The sequence below is a fragment of the Sceloporus occidentalis genome, unplaced genomic scaffold (assembly GCF_023333645.1).
Source record: "Sceloporus occidentalis isolate IW3139 unplaced genomic scaffold, rSceOcc1.0.p SCAF_162, whole genome shotgun sequence".
In the NCBI taxonomy this organism is placed as follows: domain Eukaryota; kingdom Metazoa; phylum Chordata; class Lepidosauria; order Squamata; family Phrynosomatidae; genus Sceloporus; species Sceloporus occidentalis.
The window spans coordinates 1,569,249-1,584,625 of NW_028317142.1; the positions used below are offsets into that span (position 1 = coordinate 1,569,249).

The following is a 15,377-nucleotide window of genomic DNA, read 5'->3' on the forward strand; positions in this document are numbered from 1 at the left end:
TAGCATTCAAAAGATCATGTGACTTGAGGAACGTGAAAAATTACTCCAACTCTTCTAACCTTTGCTAACCTAGCTCTGTAAATACGTACCTCTTATGTAGGAAAAACCAAGGAATCGTGCAAGAAATTATTTGAGACCAACGACAGATTGAAGTTTCAGTCTACATCAGTAAAAACAGGCAGGCTAGACGGGACAAATGGTTCTTATTTGCCCTAAAATTGTGTGTTTCAAAATGCTGTGCATTCCTTGAGATATGATAAATAGTCCTGTGTGATTGTTGCTCAAATTAATATCCAGAACGACAGGTCTCTGGGAGAAAAAGGGGCTATGATTTTATTCTATGGTGCCCTGGTCCTCATATTACCCTGGCTGAAGGTATTTAAGTAATTTATCATGTTGCCGTGGAACAACACATCAAGATTTAAGGTAGCTCCCCTAACAAGTTAACACAAAAAAAGCTATTTTTATTGATCACAATATGAACATCAAAGCTGTTACCATTCTTTGTCTTCTAAAAGGACACAAGAACATTAAATATTTAACAAATCTCCACTGAACCTTTTTTCCTACTGTGCAGTACACTGAATAGAACACTTCTTCTCTTTTGTATAAAAAGAATTGGTTCCCATAGCATGTAAAATAAACCATCTCAGATGGCAAAAAAGTGAAACAGGCAAAAGTTGTGTGATATAAGTTCTTGAAATCGCAAATCATCAGCAGTTATTGTGTTTAGAACGAGCATTTCATACATGGACGGTTGTCATGCTAGAACATATACTCATGTTACCAGTCATTATTCCTCTTTAATAAACATTACTCACTCATGTTTTTACAAGTGTATCCAGGTTAGAGACTCACTAGGGATCTGTGTTTAGCAGGACTACAGAGGTCCTGCCTTTACCTGAAGGAAATGTTGTCGGCCTCAGTGGTTGAGCCCAACCTTGATATCCTACAGCGGAAGAGCGCTTCAGGAAGAAAAGTTCAGGGGGCGATAACAGGGTAGAGTTTGGGATGAGAACAGATACGAGTCCCAGATATCGCAGACTGCACTAGAGGGACATATATGCCTGGAGAAGAAGGATCCCCTAAACCCCAGACAAACAATGGGGCGAAAGAGCAAATGTTCCAGAAACATGGAAATGGTGTGTCTCCACACCCTGGAACTAGGTAGCAGTCATTCCCTAAACCGCCTAAACTGTTGGAGACGTATGGACATAAGCCCAAATCAAGATCCTCACCACTGAGGCATTTTTGAAGGCATTCATTTAGAAAGCAGTATCATAATTCAAAGTTTTTCAGCAACTTTTTGCGATATATAGCAACTTAAGACATCCCTCTAAAATTTAAAACGGCTTATTAAAAAGTGTGATGAAACCTCCCAGTGTGTAGTTGTTTCTATACACAGTGTGTAGTTGTTTCTATACACATCGGAGAGTAAAGTTGAAGGAGATCCTTATAATTATTCACTTACAGCCGCACAAAAGAAAACTTTGCATAACCTGAGGGGAAAAAAATTTAATTCCTTTTATATGAACATTCTTGAGGTATAATAAATCCCTCCATTTAGTCCACGACAGCATAACAAACATTTTACTAAAGGCAGAGATTAAATTGCTTTCATGTAAGTGTCTGAAAGAGGTGGGAGGAAAGTTTAATCCTGGTGTTGGCAAGTCATTCCTAAATTCAGGCAATCGGTGTTTCAGTAATACAACAAATGGCTAAGACGTGTCTGATACGGGCCTGTAAAACTGCAGCACTCCCGCTGCTGCTGCTGGCCTTCATCTTCCATAATCCAAGAGCAAGAAGGTTTCATATAAGTCCTTTAGAAAACCATCCAGAGATCTTAACGAGTACCCAACGGATACCGAAGTAAGCACTTCTAAGTGACTATGGACACCTCTCATATTGGTTTTAATAAAAAATAATCTTTTCACCAGTAATTATCATATATCCTGGAACAGATACGAATTGGAGAATCATCTACTCTTTATCTAATAAACTATTTTATAAATGTAGTTGCTCCTAATTTTGTTATCATAGTAAGAGGTGCTGTCCCACTTAGATAAAACGAATTAGCTATACGTTATAGTATGTTAATCTTATAAACTCTAGCAGAACTGACATTATATTGTTTCCTCCGAACATGGCGTGAAAAGGCACAGTAACTTTTTAAGATGCTTTTTCAGTTTCTATGGCAATCTATCAATGCCTGCTTTTGTGTCATATGACAATAAAGTGTCATGAAGAATGAGGCAACATTTTACATAATAAAAAAAAAAAGTTGTTTTTTTTTCTGGGAAGGATGTGTGTATTTAACACTAAAAGCAATGATGTTTGTAATGGGGCATTCAGTTACTAAAAAGAGTAGGTGGACTAGTACCATTAATCAATTTAATAAAATGCACACAGAAATAAAGCACTTTGACTATAAATTACTTTGTAAGACCAAGTCACTTCTATAACTGTAACTTAATAATTTGTATGTTTTGCAACAGTTAACCCCTTAATGACAAAGCCCGTACATGTGCGGGCTCAAAATGCATTGTTTTCAATGGGTTTAGGGACCGCCCATTGTCCTTAAGGGGTTAAAAAAAAGCAAATCTGTAGGAGATTAAACGTGCGCACCTACCGTGTTCAGTCATTCCAGATTTTTATTCCGCAGCATAGCTTTAGAATTTTACTGTTTTACATATTGGGCATTTGTGTACAACTACTATTGAGAGTGGTACTAAAATATTAACTATTGTACCACGCTGCTGAATCCGATGGCGCCACAGAAAACCATAAATAATAATAACCATGAAGCATGGGAAGATTACAGATTTCAGACATTCATAACAAACAAGAGAATATTAATGCACATTTTCTGCACGCATTATCAAATAAGAATCACTATCCTGGGTATTTAACGAATTAATTTGTGTCGTCACCTACAGACAAAGCCTGCGTGTTCCATACTTATTGTTTAGTCTGCCGGGTATAAGGAGTCCACGTAGAGTGCTACACATATGTTTGGCCTGGAGCAATGTAAAATTGACCTGTCAGTGCATACAAACAAGCTTCCTTTAACTCTCACAACTCCAACAGCTCCTATATCTTACACCATACTACATGTGTTAACCAGTTTCTCAAACTACTGTCGCAAGGCATTCTATAAAATCTTGTCCACTACTTAAGTCACTCCTATTTACTTAAACTGCACAGATGATCATTCTGTTTTTACCGCATATGAACTCCATATGCCGTCAGATCTCAGTTTAGATGGGTTGACCAGATCTCTTCAAGTATGCAATATTTCTTAGGAAGCGCACTTTATTAGGGACGTTTGGACACCTTGCTGCCAGAATTAAGTAATGAAACATGTACTGTATGTGTATGCTGTGCATGAATATACACTGTGGTTCCACTTAATATAGATAACTGCTACATGCTACATGCTACAAGATGACACGTTAACTGTATGTGGAATTTATACGCATCAAGGGAAAAAGCCTTGCGTACAGATGCCATAGTATGCTAATTAATTTCTTTTTTTTCTAGAATCAGTGGTTTCTGTTAAATGTATGCAGTCTCGTAAGACCGGGAGCATCATGTTGTGTAGGGGACTAGAGATATATATTTATAAATATAACTTATGCTACATTTGTATGTATATGATAAATTGATATAACAAATTGATATAGCAAACAGATGTTTTTTAAAACATTTAATAAATGCCAGTTTTGTTAATTTATACACATCGGGATTTATTTTCTATACTAACAGCGCACCTACAATATGTCTCCTTATCGTTGTTTTATATATTGCCAATAATTTACGCAGCGCTTCTTACAATACATACATCCAAAGGGTATGACAAAACTAGAATTGACAGACTAAGACACACGCTTACATTAGGTAAAGATGACCCAGCTCTCAGGTTTACAATCTAGAGGGAGATTGTAAACTAGCTTGATTGCGTGAACTTGTATGTTCTGCTATAGAGCAGCATGTGCCAGACAACACAACATACAATAGGGTCTTAATATTGCATGCAACATTCAATGAAAGGGGTAGAAAAAAGACGCACCATCCAAACAATATCCTTAAAAAGCAATGTAGACAAAGCAGGACAGACTTCCAGACCCAGATTATCTAAATTAAGAGTGGGCAACCAACATACAGAAATTTAGACCGCCATTAACACATGATCTGTATACTTGGGGATGATGGGAATTTGTGTTTCTGCAAATTAAAAAAAACCAAAAACGCATATGCCTGCAATCTCATGATTTTAAAACTGTGTCCAGCCAAATGCTTGTTGAGCATTGGGGGAAGTAATAGTAAATCAGTAGATAGTATTCGGAATACCGGCTACACCCGCAATTTGATAATGATCAGTCATAGATGCGATGCTACATGTTCTTTTAAAATCCTGTAATCTAATATTGTGGAGCATTCTGAAAACACCTGGTGTGTTTTTAATTGTCTATTTATAGGGATTTGCCAGAACTGCCTTGATATTGTCGTTGCCCTTCTTTGAACACATACATACTATATTGTTTGTGCTCTATTACCGAAAGCCCTTGATTTCAGGTAAACCGTCATTATCCTGTTAGATTACTTTAATATAACACTCATTGAAATATATTTTCACCAAACCTCACCACACCCACGCGTATTTTGAGATGTAATCTACTCCCCTGATGACAGATTTTGTTCCTATCACTTAACACCTCTTATGCTTTGAATCCTCTGGGTTTTTTTCACATCCAAGGAGAGACGCTCACTAGAAATAAAGCTCCCATCAGCTTAGTGTTTCTTTTTTCCCGTCCCAGTATTGTGTGTATCGATACTGTATCTGTAGCGCTCCTTTGCCGTCTCATCTATCTGCTGCACCAAGAGGCTTGAGGAGGGGTCAGCCAGCCCTACTATCAGCTCCAGAAATAAACTAGAATGATGTCCCGAGGAGCACTTTAAACAGTCCCAGCACGTTACATATTATAAAAGAAATGTACGTCGGCTCTAAAATACAATTCTAAAGAAACACAAAAAATAACATTTCTGAGCGCTGAAGTTTACGAAAAACCTGTGTATTACAGCTGAGTGACTTTGGGATCTCATCCTTTCAGTGGGCCATTTTTGAGCTAGGAAGCTGGAGCCTTCCAGTTGGTATTTGAGTACGACACTCACCACCCTTAGTCAACCTGGGCTACTTTAACTATTAATCCAGCATAAGGAACCACGCTGTGCTATATAAATGTCGGATTTTAAATCCTGTCATCCTGGTGATTTAGCCAAAATAAGCTGGGCAGCCACAATTACAAGCCTTAGGCTGAGGCAGGTATGAGTGCAGTTAATACAGCGCAGTAAACCACTGACATCAATGGCATCACTCATCCTTGGCAATATATGTCTTAACTTTCCCCTCTAGGGCAATAAAATTACATAAAAGTACAATCGTAATTATGTGATGAGGGACTGCCAATCCTTGAGTCATTGCAGCACGCGTTTTACATGACTGTAATGTGTTTCAAAGATTGTAAGCCTGCGAGTCGGGCTCTCTCCACCTAATGTATCGGTTTGTCTTAGTCTGTCAATTCTCGTCTTCTCATACCCCTTGAATGTATGTACAGTAAGAAGCGCTGCGTAAATTGTTGGCGCTATATAAATAATAATCATTTCGAGGTGGCGAAATAATACATTTTAAGGCACATATCACTACTAATTATAGCGCCAGACAATAAATACAGTATACAAAAACTTTTACCATACATATTGCAGGGCCTAAACTAATAGCCGCAGCGTGTGGTTGGCTGCTGTTCTTTTGAGGCGAGACAGCACACGAAAGGAAGGGCTTTACTATAGCTCTTTTGAACCACGTATGTAATATTTTCTATACAGCTGTGTGGTAAGCATGCTGTCAGTATTTAAATTCCCATGCCAAAAAATATAAAAACAATTCTTAGCAATGTCCATTAATTGGTTTAAAAAGAAAAATTTTCCACAAACACAAAATATATTCTATTTTAATGTGTAAATGTGACACATGCTGAGTTCGCTCTCCTTTCAATCCAACCACAGGGTAGATTAAAACTGTAATTAGGTCAGCCGACATCAGGAAAGTTTATGAATTATGTAAAGCAGAGGAATCCCACATTATAATGGAATAAGTATTTATAAGGCACAGAAATCAAACGTGCATCTAAACAATTAGTACTGATAGGTTTTAGAGTAGGTGAAAAGACCACAAAGGAGCGCGCACCGCTCGGGACAGCTTACGTTCTTTTTTTTCTGGGAATACAGAAGGTTTCTATATCCAAAGTTGACGGATGAATGGGTCATAGCAATGTTTAAGGAAGTAGCTCACGTCAGCTAAGAAAAACACAAAGGAGTTCCTTTGCTTTCGGATATACCTATTGCTTAGAATATGGAGCAATCTTTTTTCTTTTTTTTTTTTGGAGGGCCAGAAGTATGTGGAAGTAATAATAAAACCACTCTATTTGAACAGACGCACAGTGACTACGTAAGATAATATGAAAACTCTTCCAAAAAAACATAGCTGGACTCTAAAACTTGGTTATTTTCCCATTTTCTGACAATGTGTAAAACGCATAACCCATTCAATCTTATAGCTTTGCAGCTACCGAGTTTGCAGGTGAAGAAAATTCTGTATTTTCAGCTTGAAAAGTTCTGTTTATAGTTTATTTATTTACAATATCTCAAAGCAGTCAGTGGCGATGCCATGTTGCATTAACACTTTAAGTGGCATTGAGCAAGCACCTTGCAATATCAAAAAATGAAATATTTTATTTAAAAAAAAATTATTTGTATTATGATTTTGTAAAAATCAGGCCAATTTCTACACAATACTCCTTTGCAGATGCACAGAAATATCAATACAATATTCCTGACGTATTTTACATCTCAAAAAATGTAGTATCTTATAGTCCATGTCTGATCAGCATATGGATTTGGCCTGTAGGGTGTCAAGACAAATTTCTTTCTTACAGTTAAAAGGTTAAACCTGTCTGTTGTAATATAAAACTTTTGTTTGGTATGATTTAGGGTTTTTGTTTATAATCAAATTGACATTATTTGGGAAATGAACAAATTCATAAAGAAACAAATTGCAAAATCCTCAGCACAATATTTCTTTCTGCGCATGCTGTGAAATATGTATGTAGTTTTGATTTCTGATAATCACTTGTCTGGGTGCATTTGTTTTATTTCCCTGCCTCTACCCAGTAATAAATTGTCAAATTCCAACTTGAAGAATGCCGCAGAAATGTAATCAGTAAAACATATTGTAAATAAAAAAAAATTGTAATTGCTGCAAATAAGGTAAGGGAATGTCATTTACATGTGTATAGTGCACACAAATCAAATTGGGGAGATATTAAGATACTTTATGCATATGTACATGCTTTAGAAGATTATATATATATATATATATATATATATACATACAGTATAAGATAATGTCACACAGATATTTCTATACATATAATTTATATACTCATTAATATATATATATACATACACAGTATACCTAATGTTAATATATATATATATATATATATATATATATAATTTTTGATAATCCTGACCTATTATCCTTAATTTAGATAAAACTATACTAAAGTTCGATTTTTTAACATCCTGATTATATATGGAAGCAGTGTTCTTTGATTAAGGTATCCGAGTTTTCACCGTCTGAGTAATTAAGTAGCAAAGTAAAGTTGCTGTTTTTTCTCCAGATCTTCATATTAGTCAAATTGTGATAAAGGCAAATATCTCGATAAAACGTCCAAGGACTCCTGTCTTCATCGGACAGGGGGGCACGCAGGATAATCAGATAAGAAGTAACGTCTACTCACCAACAAGAAGGCAGATTGGGAGAAGCAGTCTGAAGATGAGCCCACACACCACTTCCGATGCCATCACGCCAAGGACGTTTAGTAACTCGCGATCAAAAGCTAAAAGCGATATCTGCCCGCTACTGGATTCCCATAACCCTTATGTCCAGCCAAGGGCAGAGCTCACGCACACTGGCATTGTTTTGGGGCGAGCTGTGCTGTGGAGTCACCAGTCTCCTGGCATGTCCAGAACAGGCAGTGCATTAAAGGCCAGGCAGTGAGGGGTCCCTTGGGCTGCCCCCCTGTACCCTGTGGAGCTTGGGGCAGGTTTTATTGCTCAGCAAACAGCATGCAGAACTCATGATGTCCCATAACCGAACCGAATCGAGAGGACTCCTCCGAAGCCTGCTGTACGGTCTGATGAGTGTCTCTAGAAGAGCTATTGGCGATCCTTAAAGGTTCTTTTTTTTCTTTTTGGGAGAGGCAGGGAGTTCTACAAATTCCACAAGCACCGCAGCCTTTGCGCTCTCTCTTCCGTTTATCCCCAGGAGCACCCAGTGCTAGGTGGCAAAGTAATTAGGGCAATCATCCTAAAAGCTGCCTTTTGTCATTGCTGTCCCGGAGGATAAGCCTGCCCACGGGGTCCAGCGGTGGATGATGATGATGTTGTGTCAGCAGGCAAGCTGCAGTTCAGTTTGAAAAAGCGAGGGACTGACTGGGAGTGAGCAACATTAAGCTGCTTCACTTCTAGGACCTCCCTACTGGGAGGAGGGGAAGGTATTAGGATAATGAAGGGCTCATTATAGCGAGGCTAGCAGGCTGATTAACCGTCTCTGTGTAAGATGAGCTAGAAAGACCCCTGCAGCAGTGCTGCCTCCCCACACTGCTTACAGCTGCCCAGAAAGACCCCCTGGAGCAGTGCAGCCCTCAGGAGAAACAGCTTCCACTGGGCAGCCTCTCCCTGTCCCCACATGTGCTTCTTCTTCTTCTCCCTATCACTACTTTTTTTTTCCTGTTCCCTTTCCCATTGCTTCTTTTTATTCAGCTACCCTGTTGCCCTTCTTCCACACCCGCATAAACCCTCTCAATGCCACTTATATCTTTATTAATCTTCCCTTATGAATCTCCATGTCATTACTAACTCTCTTGATAATGCTGTGTGCCTCCCAGTTTTTCCTTATCTCACTTATTCCTCCCTGCTTTTTTTAACCCTCTCAATGCCGCCTATATCTGTCCCTGCGGATACAGCGCTGCGGAATCTGTTGGCGCTTTATAAATAAAGTATAACAATAATAATAATAACCCTCACACTGCCACCCATATTAGCCCTGCTGTCACTCCAGGTTATCCTGGTCTACCTTAGATACCCAACCCAGCCATTCTCACTCTCTCTCTCCTAGTACCCCTGTTGCTTCTGTTCTCAATCATGTAAAGCTTCTTATTTTCATTTTCCCTCCGCTTTCCCACAAGGTGAAAAAAGGAGCTTTTGGACTGGAGGCTGGTGGTGGATGCAGTTGGGGCTCTGGGACCTTCTACAAAGTTCCAAGAGATACTGCCTTGATGACATCTTAGTGAGGTTTCTCAGTTACTGATGTGAGTTGCATGGTAGTAGGCAGCCACATGCATTAAGTACAGGACTGGCACAGGTTGTCCCAAGTCACATTAGGTTTGGGGACTCTTGTAAGGTGATTCCATTTTTTTAGCATGAAATGCAGTGTATTTTCATCTATAAAATTTGATGGCATCAACCTTAAGCTTATTCATTAAGGGATGGGACAACAAGGTCTATACAGTAGTATTATTATTACTACTCCAGATGCCCTTCTCAATGAAACCTTACACACAGATTTAGTTGCCAGTAAGGATTAAGTCAGCTAATAAGGTAACACGGCTCACTTGGGTATAAGGCGAGCAACAAGGAGGCTTTGTCATTATTTTTGCATGTTATATTGACTGTTAATACATACGGTTGTGTTAGTAAAAGCAGTACCATAATTTGAGGCTCTAAAATATACTTTTACCTATATGAGTGGGATAGACTCTTAATAATTGCATCTTGGCCCAATATCTGCACCACGGTATACTGTGTTTAAGGAGACTCCTTGGCTTAGCATACAAGCAAATGAACCCTTTTCTCGTAAACCTTTAAGTGTATATATATATATATATATATATATATATATATATATATATATATGCATCTGAAAAACACATAATGGTGATGGATGCGGTGTGATCTACTTAATTTTAGATACAGCACGATGTTTTGTATTTTTTTTCTCTTTTTTGAGGTTTCTTTCAAAGTGCCACCTTTTGTGGTGCATTGTGTATGGTTTAGGATTCCATGTAGTTATAGTAGTTGCAAACATTAATACATATCTTTTTATTACATTTATATTTTAGAAATAAGAACAAAACCAAGAAGAATTGAGAACTAGCAAAAGATTATTTAGATGCACAATCTCTTGTGAATATCCTAGAATGGCCAGGGATACAGCTTGCTAAAATGAACCATAGGACATAACTCAATATAGCACTCTACATACTATACAACAATAAATCATTTCTATTGCTTGGAACCGTTGTTACTTTGGTATTTTGGTGCAAGGTTTCAAAGGTCTTATCACCACACCATGGAAATATTCCTACATGGATTTTTCTGATCACATAACATTTTTATTATTATTTATTGATTTATATAGCAGCAACATATTCTGTAGCGCTGTACAATGGATAGACAGGACATAACAAGTAGTATACAGTATAACATAATAATTTGACTTACAGAAACAACAGGTGAGGAGGGCCCTGCTCAAACATGATAACGTGACTTAAGTTCTGCATTGAATGGTTAAAAACACTAGAAATGGACAAAGACATTTGCCAATTTCCAAAAAATATTGATATATACCTTGAAAAAAAACAAAAAAACGCAGACACGCAAACACCACAGGTGATTGATAAATAAAATCTATTACTCTCCTAAACAGTAAACGCAGCACCCATCTGAGCAGTCCTTCGACACCCCTAACACAAACAAATCTTTAAAGTTGGGGAGCAATTTCATGTGATGAAAACATGTAAGTAATACTGTGACAACAAAATATATCAAGGTGGGATCCCGGATAAAACGGGTGCAAAAAAAAAAATCCTTTAATTCCATAATTCTAAAAATAAATGGTAACAATCCAAAAAGAGGCACACTTACAATATATGTTGCACATCCAAATGTGCAAAATAACAGCAGAACATCAGTACAACTGGAACAAATAAGAGTCCACCATCCAGAAATGGGATTCCTTAATCCCTCACCGTGTTTCCCTGGGTTGACCCAGATTCTTCAGGAGGAAATTTGTGTATATATATATATCACTTCCACTTTGATATATTTTGCGGTCACAGTATTACACTATTGAATTTGTTTTTTCCACATGTAATTGCGCCCTAAGATTTACTTTTATTTGAAACACCTTTGTATTAAGATTCTTAACAATGCTTGAAAACATGGTTGCTTTCAAGAGAACAAAACTAGTAGATTTAATTTATGCTGTCATAACGTCTGCCACTTCTTCCAAGGTTCTATTAACAATAATTCTAAGCAATGTTGGAAAAAATGCATTGGAAACCCACCTCAGGGGTGGGTTGCATATTTATTGTCCCCCGCCACCAAATATGATGTTATATCTTGATGTTTTTACTGACAAGGAGATGTGGCTGTGGTGGCTGTGACGGCTAAGTACTGTCGTCTGTATTGGAAAAAGCCCTAGCACAAAGTGAGAAAAGTGAATATAATTATGTCTGTAATGTACTGTCTGTAATGTTCCTTTGGCAACTGATTCCCTCTTAAAAATCATATAATTAAACTACTAAAACTGCCTAAGACAATTGTGTTTGCTGTAACATTTAGCATGCATTTGCATAAACCAATACAACCTGCAGACATATGAAAAGTGTCATTAATATTTGATTTGATCAAGCAAACGGCTATATTTAAAGCAGGGTACAAGCGGAGCTTCCCAGGGCCTGTCTATAACTGTGGGGTCCACAGTGGGTCATCTATATATGAGAGGAGATTTGAGGAAGAAATTGGGTGCTTAGGTAGAGATAGGGGACTATGGTGCAGAGAGAGCAAGAGAAAAGGTGGTGATATGGATGCAGAGATAACGACACAGGAAGGAGGAAGAGCTGAACTTCCAGAACTTGTGAGGGCTTGGTGCACACAAGCAGTTTGTCCAGGACCTTATTAACAATAAAGGTCGCTCTGCGAGTATGTATGAAAAATTTTTGGTGTGTTGTGGCAAATGAGAAATGAGCACTTTCCAGTTAATGTCATTCACACAACTGGCCTTGGTTTTTGGGACTGCAGGTAAATTGCTGTATTAAGATGGGACTGGGATAATGAACTGACCAGTAATCAGGATAGTACAGTAGGACAATTGGTTTAGTACTTAAGCTATGTGCATTTTTGGTGCTTGTATGTTATCACCCATCAGCCTTACCAGTTCCATAAGGGTTAGAACACAAGAGTGAGGCCGCTATTTGGGCAGAGAGAAAACAGAAAAGTTTTTACCCATGGCGTGGGCAGAAATGTCTGTTTTTATTGCACGTGTTGGAGGATCAAACAGTTCTTTTAATGATACTAGTGGTGTTTTAGGGTTTTGGTGTTTCATGATTCCCATGACTTGGAAGGGGGCACCAGGTTGTGTACTTCACATGTTTTCAAGCTTCTAGTCTTTTCTTCCCATCCCCGCCAATTACATTCTATCTTGCTTTGGATTGTTACATTCCATCAATCTGAAAAGAGTGGAGTCAAGGGGTTTTGCAGAGTGTTTCACATATACATGTTAAAAGTGGCAAGGGGTCAATCTTAAATCAGATTTAATAAATGAGAATGAAGTTGTCAGGCCAACTGGGGTTACACAAACCCTTTTGATCTATGTGTTTTTTAAATTATATATAATATATAATTAGGTCTAATTTGTATCATGCTATATATTATGTAGGACCGGCAATTTCATCCTAAACCTGCTATCCTTTAAATGTCTGCTTTCGCTTAAATGCATGTTGCTGTGCTGCCACCTGTGGGACATCTGAGTGAACAACATACATAGCTGGCAACTTGTGCCCTTCACTGTTCTACTGGAAAACGTACATGCTATTAAAACACCATACTAAATAAGTAACTGGCCCAATGATTAGAGCTGACGGGATCTAAAAGGACTGTCTAGTACTTTACATTCTGTGCTCACTGTTTGCTTTTATGAGCAGCGAGGAACCTTTCATATTTTTCTTCGGGTTTCTCCAAGTGCATTTACGTTGATGAAAATAATAATACAGTTATAACATATGTATTATGTTATTTTTTGCTATATAATTTATTATTTGCTTGTGCAATCAAAATTCCTGTAGTGATACAGCATTAAATAAATATTGCATATATATAGTGCATGTCAAAAGATCATTTTATCTTGATAGATAAATGGTTTACATTTTTATGCAAACAAACCAATATGACCAAGCACTTCAAATATAATAATAAATATTCAAATATAAAGCACAATAAATTCCAAAACATAATTACCTTTCGCTTAAAATATGTCTGGTGTCAACAGCAAAAAGTGCACAAAAAAATATTGATTTACATATTTTATATGCCTGTATAATATAAGCGCAAATTAATGATTTACTAATTTCTTTGGAAACAGCTTCAATGTGAGAGTAACCGGAGCTGATTCTCTGCTTGTTGTGGCAATTAGTTTGCATAGTGCTGTACTGTGGAATCCTAACACATAATTAAAAGAATGCTAAGTATTTTCTTGTCTGGTATCAATTATCCTGGGAGTTTAAAAGAAAGTTCCTTCCACATGTTATTTTGCTTATTACAATAAAAAGACCATTATAGTTTGGTATACAAAAGTGCTTTTACTGTCTAGTTGCATTTTCATATTGATTTCCCTTCATACAAAGCAATCCCCGAGTCTGAAAGTGGAAACTGAAAGTTAAGAACGGAGAAACATCTATCCAACGTTTAGACAGACTCGATCTGACTTAGAATCTGTACTGTCTGTAATGTCCCTTTGGCTTCATTTGCTGATTATGATTTCTATACCTAGGAACTGGAGGTTTTGAAAATTATAGCTGATTACTGGGTCTCTGGTCAGTGTGTTTATCCTTTGGGTCTCAATTTCTGCCTGTGCCCATTACCTGCCCAAGTTTATCCCACTTTCCTAAGGAGCAAGAGAGTGCAAGCTCCAGAATTGTTATGTTACGATCTTAGCAGATCTTTAAAACCCGATTGTGGTTTTGCTACTTTAAGACCCTGATACCAGAACAGCCAATTTCCATATTCCATTAATGTCCATTGAAAAACAGTTTCTTCGACAGTAACCAGCTGTGTTTTTGTTCTCATAAATTATGAGAGCTAAAGAAAACAAAAACTATTAACAAATGTTCAAAGGCTTTGTCTATCTCTTCAAGCAGCATACCTCCCAGCATAAAGACCACTTTTGTTTCAGGTGTGGTGTTTGGAGGAATATCAAGTGGGATAAAAAAAAATTCTGCACACTTTTAATATGACATTGCAAAGCCTGTAACTAGTTAATGTCATCAGCAGAAGTGACGTTACAGTAAGGTCCCCACAAAATCGTTAACATACAAAATGACCTTCAACTGCAATTGATTCAAATACTGTATACTGTGGATACTCAACATCCTAAATCCCATTATAATTATTCTGGAATAAATTGAATGAATGTTACACCCGGTTTATGATTTAATATAATTAACTAAAATTCTCCCGCTGAAATCTACCAGATAAATTGTAAATAATTTTTTATTAGATTTTGGCAAGAAAATAAACAGTCAGGGTGTACATTCTCCCAGGTAAATTAAATATTAATCGACAGTCCCATGCACTCTTTGGGACACAAAGATGGATATATTAATATGCTCCATTCATACATTTGTACTAATATTTTCTGTAATGCCTTTTTAAAAATGTGTTTAATTGTAGAATATTATCTAATAAAAAACCCTTGTACTAACCTTCAAGTTTTTAAATATTTGAAACATACAAATAAAACAATACTTTGGAAAACAAACACAAAGTAAAAAAGAGAAAGTAGAAAGATGGATGTAGGCAAATTACATTGTGTATACCATATATTTATGAGTATACAAAGATACATAAAATGTACAAAATACTAAAAATAAAGTGGAAAAAAAAACCAGATGAACCAAGTAATAATGATATTCTAATATTTTAAAGCAGGGGTATTCAACCCTTTCATAAACAACATTATTAAGAGAATATCTGAACCCATCTGAACCATGCTTATTGTTTAAAGATGATTTTCCACTCGATAAGCTGAGTTTAACACTTTTGTAAAAATATTTACCATTCAAAGTCACATTATGTGATTACATGGGCACCCATCTCCTGGGTATAGTAGACTGCAGTGTCTACTGAAGGGGTGGCAGGCATATTATCTAGTAAATCAATGGGTGACCCAAGGCAATTGGAGAATCGGGAGATGATGT

General features: G+C 37.2%; 1 protein-coding gene across 1 annotated transcript in view; it reads right to left on the bottom strand.

Annotated features, from left to right (window-relative positions):
- The window catches only part of LOC149279558 (piezo-type mechanosensitive ion channel component 2-like), a 185,065-nt gene that overhangs the window by 142,297 nt on the left and 27,391 nt on the right, over window positions 1-15,377 (bottom strand). The gene's annotated exons all lie outside the window — the stretch shown is intronic.